Here is a 10,958-nt window from a genome sequence, read left to right on the forward strand (position 1 = left end):
CGACAGCATGGCGCGATAGCCGAGCGGCTAGCAATGTGAGCTTCCGATCCAAAATCCTTGGTTCGAATCACAAGAAAAAAATTTTTTTTATATAGTTATTTTATTTTATTTTATTTTATGATATGTTTATGAGGAACTTTTTTTCATGGCAGAAATACACTCGGTGTTTTGCCATTGCCTGCTGAGGGGTGAGCGCTATTAGAAAAATAGTTTTCCTTAATTTTGGTGTTTTCACCGAGATTCGAACTGAAGTTCTCTCTGTGAATTCTGAATAGTAGTCACACACCAACCCATTCGGATACGGCGTTTGTTTAATTTTACTGATGCAAAAATGAGGAAAAATATATGAATAAAGTTTGCTTACTGTTTACACATTTTCCAAAGGTGACGGAGAATCAAAAAAAAAGTCGATTTTCAAACAAATACGAGTGCATATGTGTAATTGTGTTAGAGTTTCGGTCACGCCCCAGCAAAACCTGCGTGCATATGTGTTTGTAACATTCAAAAAAATGTAATTGTGTTAGAGTTTCGGTCACGCAGGTTTTGCTGGGGACGCTCATAATAGCAACCGCGTGTGTATTTTTATATTCGTAAATATTTTCATTTTTAAATATTTACCGCAATTATGCCGAAAAATAATGCAGAAAAGTGTCGTGAATATCGACAGAAAAAAAAATCAATAAATAGCATCACGGAATTCATTCACGAAAATTTAATAAAGTATACACCAGAAGTATCGCGGATACTTAGAAAAGATTACAATAAAGTTCCAATGATTTTAAGTGGCGATTTTAACGTAAATTTTGCATTGGACACAGCGGTTCCTTTAATTGACGTTCTCAATACAACATTCAATTTAAAAATGTGTAACAATCGCACTGAATCGACAACACGATCAAAAACAACCATTGACGCGGTATTTCAAAGACATGTTGACAACATCGAAACCAAAGCATTTGTATCATATTTTAGCTATCATAAGCCACTCGTATCATTTGTTGAAATTGAAAACATTGAGGATGAATAATAATAAAATGAAGAAAATAAAATATGAATTTTATAGCATTATTATAATGAACCTATAATTATCTTGCTTCTAATGCTGCTTTCGTCTTATTCTCTCTCAGTTTGTTTTACGGAAGGTTTCACTTCTATCGCGTCTAACCGTTAGACTGGTGTTTTTTTTTTAATAATATAGGAGGGAAGCCATCTTCTCCAGGATTTGGGTCATTTGCCAAGGCCAAAAGGCTCCTGAGTACATCATTAGACAGATGAAGAGGAGAAAAACAACAATGGTAGCATTTTAGTTCTTATGCCGCCAGCATTCTGATAATACTGTAGAAAATCTGCCGTATTTCATAACTTATTAAGAGCGTCGGTACCAGTGTTGCCAATTTAGCGACTTTGTCGCTAGAATTGACGACTTTTGCTTGAGTCTTGGCGACAAAAAAAAAGTTTTGACGACAAAAATTATTTAGCGACTTATCTGGCGACTTTTGGAGAGCAAATCAAAACCGTTTTAGGCAATAGATACTTTTCTATCAACTTGATTACCCGTGAATGCCCTTTACCTTCCATACTCTAGAGTAACAATTTACTGATTATATGTAGATAAAATAACGCAATCCGTCGCCATTTTTTTCATATGAAAATTTTCGAAATTCCGTACGTACAACGATAACTACATTTATAAAAATTAACAAGCAGTTTCAATTTTTAATTTCAGATGATCCGTTTTTGAGTAATCGATGCAACCATGGAGGAGGAAATACTCCACGAGATTGTTTATAACTTTTTTTATAAATTAATATTTTCCCATAAAAATTTACGATGACAGTCTTTAATGGACACTTAATTAAAAAAAAATCCGATCCACAAATTCCTTCATGTTCCCCCCTAAAAAAATCACTTATTTCTGTGGCTATCACAGTGGTGTTCCCCCTTAAAGCATAGCTTTTTTATGCCACTTTTTCTTTACTATGCTTAAATATATTTTATAAATCCATTTCAAGACTTTAATTAATAAGAATATAGTAAATTGTTATATGATTTGCCTGGTTTTATTATAAAAGCGTAATAGTTAATATTATTAATTTTATAAATTTTCAAATTTCCATTTGAATCCAGTACTGGATCAACTTCGTAAATAACTTTTTCAACATTGCTTGAATCACTCATGCTTTCCAATGATATTTTAAAGATACGAATGTTTTTCAGACACAAATTAACAAAGCGTTAGAAAATTTAGTAGATTTATCGAATCATAATAAAAAAAACCAGTATTTCAGGAGATTCAAACTAACTTCCGTTGATCTCTCTTCTAGCGACTTTTGATATTGACCCTAGCGACTCAGATTTATTGGCGTTGGCAACACTGGCCGGTACACGCTAGGTGTGCGGTGGTTTCGTCTCTTCTTTTTGAAAATTCTTAAATGGACGTACTTTTATGTTCTCTTACCAAAGAGAAGCGTTGAAAATCTTTTTATAATTTTTTTTCAGACACACCAAGCTTAAATGATAGTCTCTTTAGTCCTTTAAATTCGACGTGTTTCTTTACTAACATATAACAAGAAGGGTCGCTCTTATCGCTGCATGGTTGTGTAGGTACATATTCAATTATGATTTCAGCGGTCACTGTGTGGTTGAAATATGACAAATGTACCCACTTCATTGCTACAATTACATCCAGTTCTCGGTTTGCATCAAGAATGATAGAAAGAAGATTGCGCCCATCAGAGCGTACGTGACGTCACGTTTGCTGAGTTGTGCAGTATTGCCAACCATTTGCTCTTCGCAATAAATTTAGTGCTTTTTTATACCGAAAATGCGAAAATTTTGAAGTTTCGTGTTTGTTTCGTTTTTTTAATTTAAAGCTACCGAAACTTTAAGTTAAAAATCAAACTATATTATTAAACAAAAAAAGGTTAAAAAATGTCACTCTGAGAAGATTTTAGTGCTAATGAAAATTTGTTTACTCTTATAAAATTTGATAATTTGAAAGTGCAAATTTAATTTTTGGCTCCATTTAAGATTATGCAAAAATATTAAATGCCTCTCAGCTCTTCTTAAGATTGAAAGCCTTTTTACACATTTAAAAAAGTCTTTGAATTTATTGAATGCGAATTAAAACCATAGAGGTCTAATGGTTTCTTCCGGTCATCAATCCTTAGTGAGAAATGTCCTATGTCTAGAGTTATATTCATTGTAAAAATAAACAACAAAATACCAGAAAATACTAAAGAAACCATACTGACATTTTTACAAAAATGGGCATTTAAGTGCGTTTTTATATCCAAAGCTAGGCAACTCTGCAGTAGCGAGAGAGAGATTTGACTGCCGAAAGCAGAAGAACACCAACAACACCGGCAATCGCGGGCAATGCCACCAGATGCTAAAAAAAAGTAAAGCTAAATAAAACTGAGTGAATTATTTACCTAATTCTTAAAAAATGTATATTTTACAAAATTATAAACATGACATTTTAATTAGAACCGCTAGAAAAATGTCATGAAGAAAGAACTAAAACTCCGAGACAAAAAATAACAAAAATAACAAAAAAAAATGCTAAATCAAGTTACGAAAATGGTAATCTGGCCATACTGGAGCTAAAATCACGTAACTAGTTGTCAAATTCGCTGAGCGCAAAGTAACGGGACCACGATAGGCGCCATCTCATTATTCTTTCCATCATGAGCTTAAATGATAGTCTCTTTAGTCCTTTAAATTCGACGTGTTTCTTTACTAACATATAACAAGAAGGGTCGCTCTTATCGCTGCATGGTTGTGTAGGTACATATTCAATTATGATTTCAGCGGTCACTGTGTGGTTGAAATATGACAAATGTACCCACTTCATTGCTACAATTACATCCAGTTCTCGGTTTGCATTGCAGCCAACAAACAGTGTTTTTTGGTTTACGTTGTTGGTTGCTTAGCATCAACGGTTATAAACATTTCATCATTAACCGGCTGCAGCTGCGAATCAGCAAGAGAAAGGTTATTCGACGGCACTGCTTTTGATTGGTTTGAGATAGCAACGACGTAAGCAGCGCTGGAGAATGCGTATTATGTTTTTTGTGTTTCTACTGTATTAGGGGGCGTCCATAAATTACATGAGGTGTTTTTTTCAATTATCTGACCCTCCCTCCCCCCCTGGTGAGATGTCGTGAGATTTTATTCAACCCCCTCCCCCATCCCCCAATCTCACGTGAGATTTTTCAAAATGTGGGTTTCTTATGTAAACGCGTTGGATTGTTATTGTAAAAAGAAAAAAAAATTGCTTCGTGCTTTTATTTACGACTAGTTAAGACTAGTAATCAATATTGCTGAGAGTTATAAGTGTAATAAAAATTAAACAATAGAAGACTTAAATCGTAACTACTGCGATTAAAAAAAGAATATCTACTCTAATTCAGTCCATGGAGAATCATGCGCGGTTTCAAGAGAGACTATTGGGACCAACATGTCCATATGATTTTCAGTAAAATCATGTGCTCCTTCAACTTCGTTCTAATCTAGCCACTCTAAGCCGTTGACGCTTGCGCACAGTAACTCATTAGCTCGTCTTGTGACAATCCGTGAGGGTCGCACTTTGCGGAACATACGCGCTTGCTCAGCTGGTGCAATGTGAGCTGCTCGCCTGTGCTCTGCAACTCTTGTGATAGATGCGAAGTAAATACCGCATGTACTGCAGCATATTTTCTCTAAATCATCACGTATACTTGGGCAATAGAGATCAATAGGCGTGCTGATGAAGGCATTCAGCGGTTGAATCGGTACGCGTATTAGAAATGGAGCAAATGATTTTCCGTCATGTTCTTTAAAGTCCGGAATTGTCAAACGTCAACCTGAGGGATAGGGCGTTCGGCTCATAGTGGCGCGAAAACAACCGACGGGCTACACTGTACCGCAAATTCAGATTAAATTGAGCTATTTGGTATAAAACAAATATGGTGGTTTGACAATAGTAATGTATAACGTCGAAGTATGAATGAAATTATTTTCTTTCGAACGAATTAGTGAATGATCTTAATCATACTACGATTACGCTTGAGATTAAATCTTAAGCATGTACAATTTTTTTGTTTCAATCAGAAAAAAAATTGCGTGATATTTGCCGAGACCCCCCCTCTCTCCAACGTAAGATTAGATGAGATTTGACTCGACCCCCTCCCCCCCTTAAACATCTCACGTAATTTATGGACGCCCCCTTAGATATTTTGGCATTAGGCGGAGCAGCGAGAGAGAGCTTATTGCAAACCTTAGCATTTCGATCGATATTGACTGGAGAGTCGGCAGCAGAAGAGAAAGATGGCGGTGTTGAGTTAGAAACAAGTACTCGATCCTGTTTTTTTGTTGTTGCAGAATTATTGTCCTGTAGTACATGTAAATTGTTGCGAAGGGCTTTTATATCATTAGCCAAAGCGGGAATAGTAGCAGCGACATCGAGATCGCAAAGTTTGTGACGAACGGCTTTTACCTCAAACTGTAGTTCTTCTACCTTTTTAATTAAGTTTCTCATGTCGGTTTGCAAAGAGCTAACTACGGCTATCATTTTCTTCTGAGCATATCTAAGAGATTTAATTTCGTGGAAAACAGCTTGCAGGTTGATTTCTTCCTTGCTGCACTCCGCTGATGGATTCGGTCTCACGGTTACCGAAGTAGCTGGAAGCGATGAGACATTGGCGGTCCCAGAAATATTTTCATTTGAGTTGTCTGCATCTATTGGCGGAGAAACTAAGCGAGGGGACAGTAGGACCGATTTACGGCGCGCTTTTGTGCATTGTTTACAGCAATACTGCTTATTTATTTTCAACAGGTACTCAATGTCAGCTGGCAATAAATTTTCGCAAGTAAGATGATAAAATTCGCTGCACTTAACACACTGATTTTTTTTTGTTTTGGCTGCCCCATTGTGGATAAAAAAAGTGTCCAAGTAAAACGATAAGCTAAATCGAGTCACTGTCGCACGAACGATTAAATACAATATATCACCAATAAAATTTAGTTAACGCGGGAGGTCCGAAAAACACGTCCGTTACGTACAATGTTAACTTTGTTTCATATTCAATCCACCAAATCTCAAAAAAAAAAAATAATAATAATAATAATCAGCTGTTCCACTGCCCTTGTGTAAATGCGCTTTGCCTTTCTTGTTGTATTCATTATGAACTCGTTAGTATATCTTTAAATAGGACGCAAATTAAGCATTCTATTTATGACGGTTTTTTTACTTTCATCTTAGTTTCATAATTTAATACCATTAAATTTCCAATACTACCTAAATATGGCTGTGGAGTAAATCTATAACAAATGGTTTTTTAGCATAAAAATTGTTTCTTCTGTTAGGAGAATCGAAATACACACAGTGGTCACACAATTTATTCGTACACCCTGGGTAGTACATAAAAATTGTTAGCTTTGTGCACAATATTTGGTGTAACAATGTACATACATATCTCTTTTGGGTCACTGCAAGAATATTACATTCCCAATGAATTGTCGCAAACAAATTTCCCGTTATTTCAACTTACACTGAAGGGTTCCAAGAAAAGCAGGCAGATGTAGCAAAATGCTGCAAAGCATTTATTCGTACACTTTCAGCTCATGATATTGCTGCTGCAAAAGTAACAGTAAAAATCGTTTCTGCTTTACTAATATTGCTGAAAACGAAATAAGATTGGTTTTTCTTAGTTTCTATCGCCGAGTAAGTTTTAGTTTCGATTGAAAATGGAAAAAAGGGACGAAGCGCGGATTTACCATTCGAAATCCGTAAAATTGCTGTTAAATTGTAATTGGAAAACAAGTCTCTGCGCAAAATCGGCAAAACATTTGGCAAATCGTATTCTACGGTGCAAAGAGTTATTGCCTAAGCTAATCACCACCAAGCCGGAAGGCGAAAAATATTGACTCCACGACTCCACAAAAATAACCTCTACGATACTATGCCGAAATATTTAAGTCTTTGAATAAAAAAGTAAGCCGTAATTGTCTGCATAACGCCGCAAGCCCTACATTTCAGATATTAACAGAAAGAAAAGATTGGAACTCGCCAACGCTATATAAATGAACCAGATTCTTTTTGGGAAAACGTCATACTCAGTGATAAATAGAAATTTAATGTTTTCGGATCAGATGGGCCTCCAAAAGTTTGGCGAAAAGAAAATACATAACTGAATGAAAAAAATCTTATTCCTTCCAGTAAGCATGGTGGAGGAAATTCAATGGTTTCGAGGTGCATAGCTTCATCTGAAGTAGAAAAAATGGTTTTTATGGATGGTAAAATGGACAAACATCTGTATTTAAAAATTTTGAAGAATAAATTGCATGGTAGTGGCGTTAAACTTGGACTGTATTCTAAAGGGTTCTTGTTTCAACAAGACAATGACCCAAAACACGCATCTTATCTCGTGCAAGAATGGCTTATTTACCACTGTAAGCAGTTTAAAACTCCACCTCAATCTAGCAGCTCTTTGAAAGGAGAATCAGAAAGCACAAAATAACATCAAAGGTATTATTAAAGACAGCTTTAAGTGTTGAGTGAGAGAAAATTGCAGATAATGAAACCAAGGTATTGGTAAAAAGTACTATGTGCGAGGTTTGGCAGCAGTTATTAAAGCTTAAGGCGGCCCAACAAAGTACTGAGTACTCGATTTTTCTATTAAAATATAATATTTTAAATAACATATTCTTTATATGGCTATGTACGAATAATATTTTTGCATAAAATTGTGCCTTATTTCGTTATTACTTTAAGTTCTCTAATTCCAGAAATGAATTTATAAGTTTTTGTTCCTTAAATACTGAATATTGATTTTTTACGAATATATTAAAATTTTTTTTTTTTTTTGGATAAATAGTGTTAAGTATCAGGTGTATCAGGTTAAGTATCGCGGTTTAGAAATCCACCTGAAAATAGGAGTGACTTAAGCGAAGAGCACGCAAAAATTCCATCAAACCATTCGCACTTAGGAAGATTAGGGTTAAATTTGCGGCAATGCGAAAGATAATGCCAGTATATTAATGAGTAAATTACTAATTTTCTCGTCATGGCTCATGTTGTTGTCTTTTCTGTATTTATTTCTGCACTTCGAAATACACAAATAGATGATAATATATATATGCAAATATCTACTGCTTACGGCTATCGCACCAATAATAAATGACAGTAAATATCGTCATGGTTAATACTACGGCTAAAGTTACGGTACGATACCTCAAATTTAACCTTTAGACCATTTTTTACTTAAAAAGAAAAGTCCAATTAAAGCCATGTTAGAGACCGGCCGCCGTAGCCGAATGAGTTGGTGCATGAGTACCAGAATTCAAAGAGAACGTAGGTTTGAATCACGGTGAAAGACCAAAATGAATAAAAAGATTTTTCTAATAGCGGTTGCCCCTCGGCAGGCAATGGCAAAGCTCCGAGGGTATTTCTGCCATAAAAAAACAGCTCCTCATAAAAAGTATGCCGTTCGGAGTCGGCTTGAAACTGTAGGTCCCACCATTTGTGGAACAACATCAAGACGCACACCATAAATAGGAGGAAGAGCTCGACCAAACAACCAAAAAGGGTATACGCACCAATTATATGTATATGTATATACATATATATATATATAGAGACTTTAAAACTGTTTAATATAAGAGAACGATTTGAACTAAATACAAAATTAAAAAGTAAAAATGCACCAGTGTATTTATCAAATAGGATAGAATACATAAAATAAGTGCAAAAATGTTTACTAAGAAATAATAATGACTTTAATAATTTATGTAAGATATGTGAAACTTAGCTTATTCTAATAAATTAATAATAATAATAATTGCAACTGGTTCAATAATCTCCACTCCACATCTCAATAAATTGGCTGTTATTGGAAAAGCGTTTCGTAGAATAAATTAAAATTTAACGTCAAAAAGGCAATACCAGTGCTTTATTATTATTATTAAAAGTGGCATAGAAAGAATCCCTTATTGCATACTCAAATGTGCAGGGCATATGCATATGTATGTATGGATATACATATGTATATGTATAGTATTATACAATTTGAAGCCAAAAATTTTAATTCGTGACCAGTGCGCATTTTCGTACATAGTAATTACATAGCAGAGGTCGGATAAATTATAATGCACTATATTAATATTATGTGTAATAATTTTAATGGCGCAGTGCAAACGAGATTTTATGGGATTTTATCTATAATTTTCTCTCATTTCCTATAATAATTTTAAATTTATAAAATGTCTGTTCTATTCACCACTGCTCTGCTCGACTAACTTAACGGGAATTTTGCTTGTGAAAGCAACAACAAAGTTATCAAGCGAAATTCGGCGCTAGCGAGTTGGGTTATACCTCATAAAGTTGGTATAATTCACTATTTTACAAACAAATGTAATTCTGGGCAGCTCTATTGCAGCGCGCCAGGATATATTTATCATTTACTCCATCAATTCGCCCCTCGGTAACCCTTGGCTAAAGAGGCATAAACTCTTTTATCTAATCAGACGGAATACTCCCCATAATTGTTTACAGATAATTTAAATAAAAATAATAAATATTATATATTACCGACAATTTGTTGAAACATAACTTACATTTCGAAATATGAATGAGATTTATTTTCTTAAAAATTCACTTTATTGTTTGCACTGCAAGAAAAAATAAACCACAAGGACTTTTATAACATTTTTTTTATTGCTAAACTTCCGATTATCACACAGAGCCTCGCATTTCAAATATTATATATATATTTATGTATTTACTATCCGTAAAGTTTTATTTTGTATTTAGTTGTTAAGGCAGCATTCTTTAAATTTTACATTGTTATGTTTTTGCACTGCACTGTTTCTTATATTTTTTTATTATACATTTATTTTCTAAAATGCAAATTGCTCTTGTATTTAGCACATAGTCTCTTCAAATATTTAAGAAACCGGTAATTCTGTGTAAGACAACCCTGCCGTGGTATTTTAATAGATGAATATATTCACAAACTTAATGCATTTGTTACTACACCTCAAAACATATAATTTCTTCATTTTCGAAACATGTTTTAACAATTTCTTCTTATACATATGCATGCACGTATATTCTGCCGACAAACGTGTCCACTTCGAGCGGTTAAAATTAGCGTTCATAACGATAGCCGAACACACCCGAACTTACAATACTCAACACGCTTTACAATACCCAACACACATCCAGGCTAAAAATAACTTGCAGTTTTTGCCTGGGAAGATTTTCACTTTATTTAAAAAATATACTAAAATATCAGAAATTTTAAGTAACACATATAAATTTTAAATTCCGACCGAAACTTAAGAGTTTTACTAAAGTTTTAACTTTAATAGTAATTAATTACTGGATATTCTGTGGTAAATACATTAGTATACCATACAAATTTTAGGCAAATGTATCGAAATAAAATTATATTCTACCGTACCAGCACTTCACCACATGCGAATTCACAAGACAATTCACCACTTATCGCGTCGATTATTCTCTTCAGACTAAATATGCGAGCGGAAAGAAAACTTTCACATAGCCGACGAAAAATTTTAAATCTCTACTCACACGAACACCTCAAGTACAAATGTGCATATGTATAGTTACAATTTTTAGTCATACTAGGCTGTTCCTTTAACAACGTTGAGAATAAATTGTAAATCCCATATAATAAGCAATACGCTCACAAGTGAAATAAAGAAAAATTTAAGTAAAGTAAATATATTAAAAACCCACGGTGTACAGAAGCTGAAGGTGGCCCCTTTACAAAATCGTAGTGTTACCAAACCATTCACTGAAGATTTACAATCAAGGCGTACCTATTCAAGGTGATGTGATTAGAGATTTGATTGCTTGTTCTTCATTTCGCCTTTAAATGAGAATGTCAAGAAAACGGAATTACGGAAAGTTTTGTATACATTCAAATTCAAATAAGAAGAAGTGAATATTG

The 10,958-nt window shown here is 34.3% G+C and overlaps 1 protein-coding gene across 12 annotated transcripts in view; it reads right to left on the minus strand.

Moving 5' to 3' along the window:
• The window catches only part of LOC128867340 (ryanodine receptor), an 87,647-nt gene extending 77,129 nt beyond the window's left edge, over positions 1-10,518 (minus strand). For all 12 annotated transcript variants that reach the window (XM_054108483.1, XM_054108481.1, XM_054108476.1 and 9 more), the window contains exons 1-2: positions 10,446-10,518; positions 9,598-9,651 (exon numbers count right to left, since the gene is read on the minus strand). The gene's annotated coding sequence lies outside the window, so the exon portion shown is untranslated. The remainder of the gene's footprint in view (positions 1-9,597; positions 9,652-10,445) is intronic.
• Positions 10,519-10,958: the final 440 nt, after the last annotated feature.

The sequence above is a fragment of the Anastrepha ludens genome, chromosome 6, assembly GCF_028408465.1.
Source record: "Anastrepha ludens isolate Willacy chromosome 6, idAnaLude1.1, whole genome shotgun sequence".
Taxonomy (NCBI): domain Eukaryota; kingdom Metazoa; phylum Arthropoda; class Insecta; order Diptera; family Tephritidae; genus Anastrepha; species Anastrepha ludens.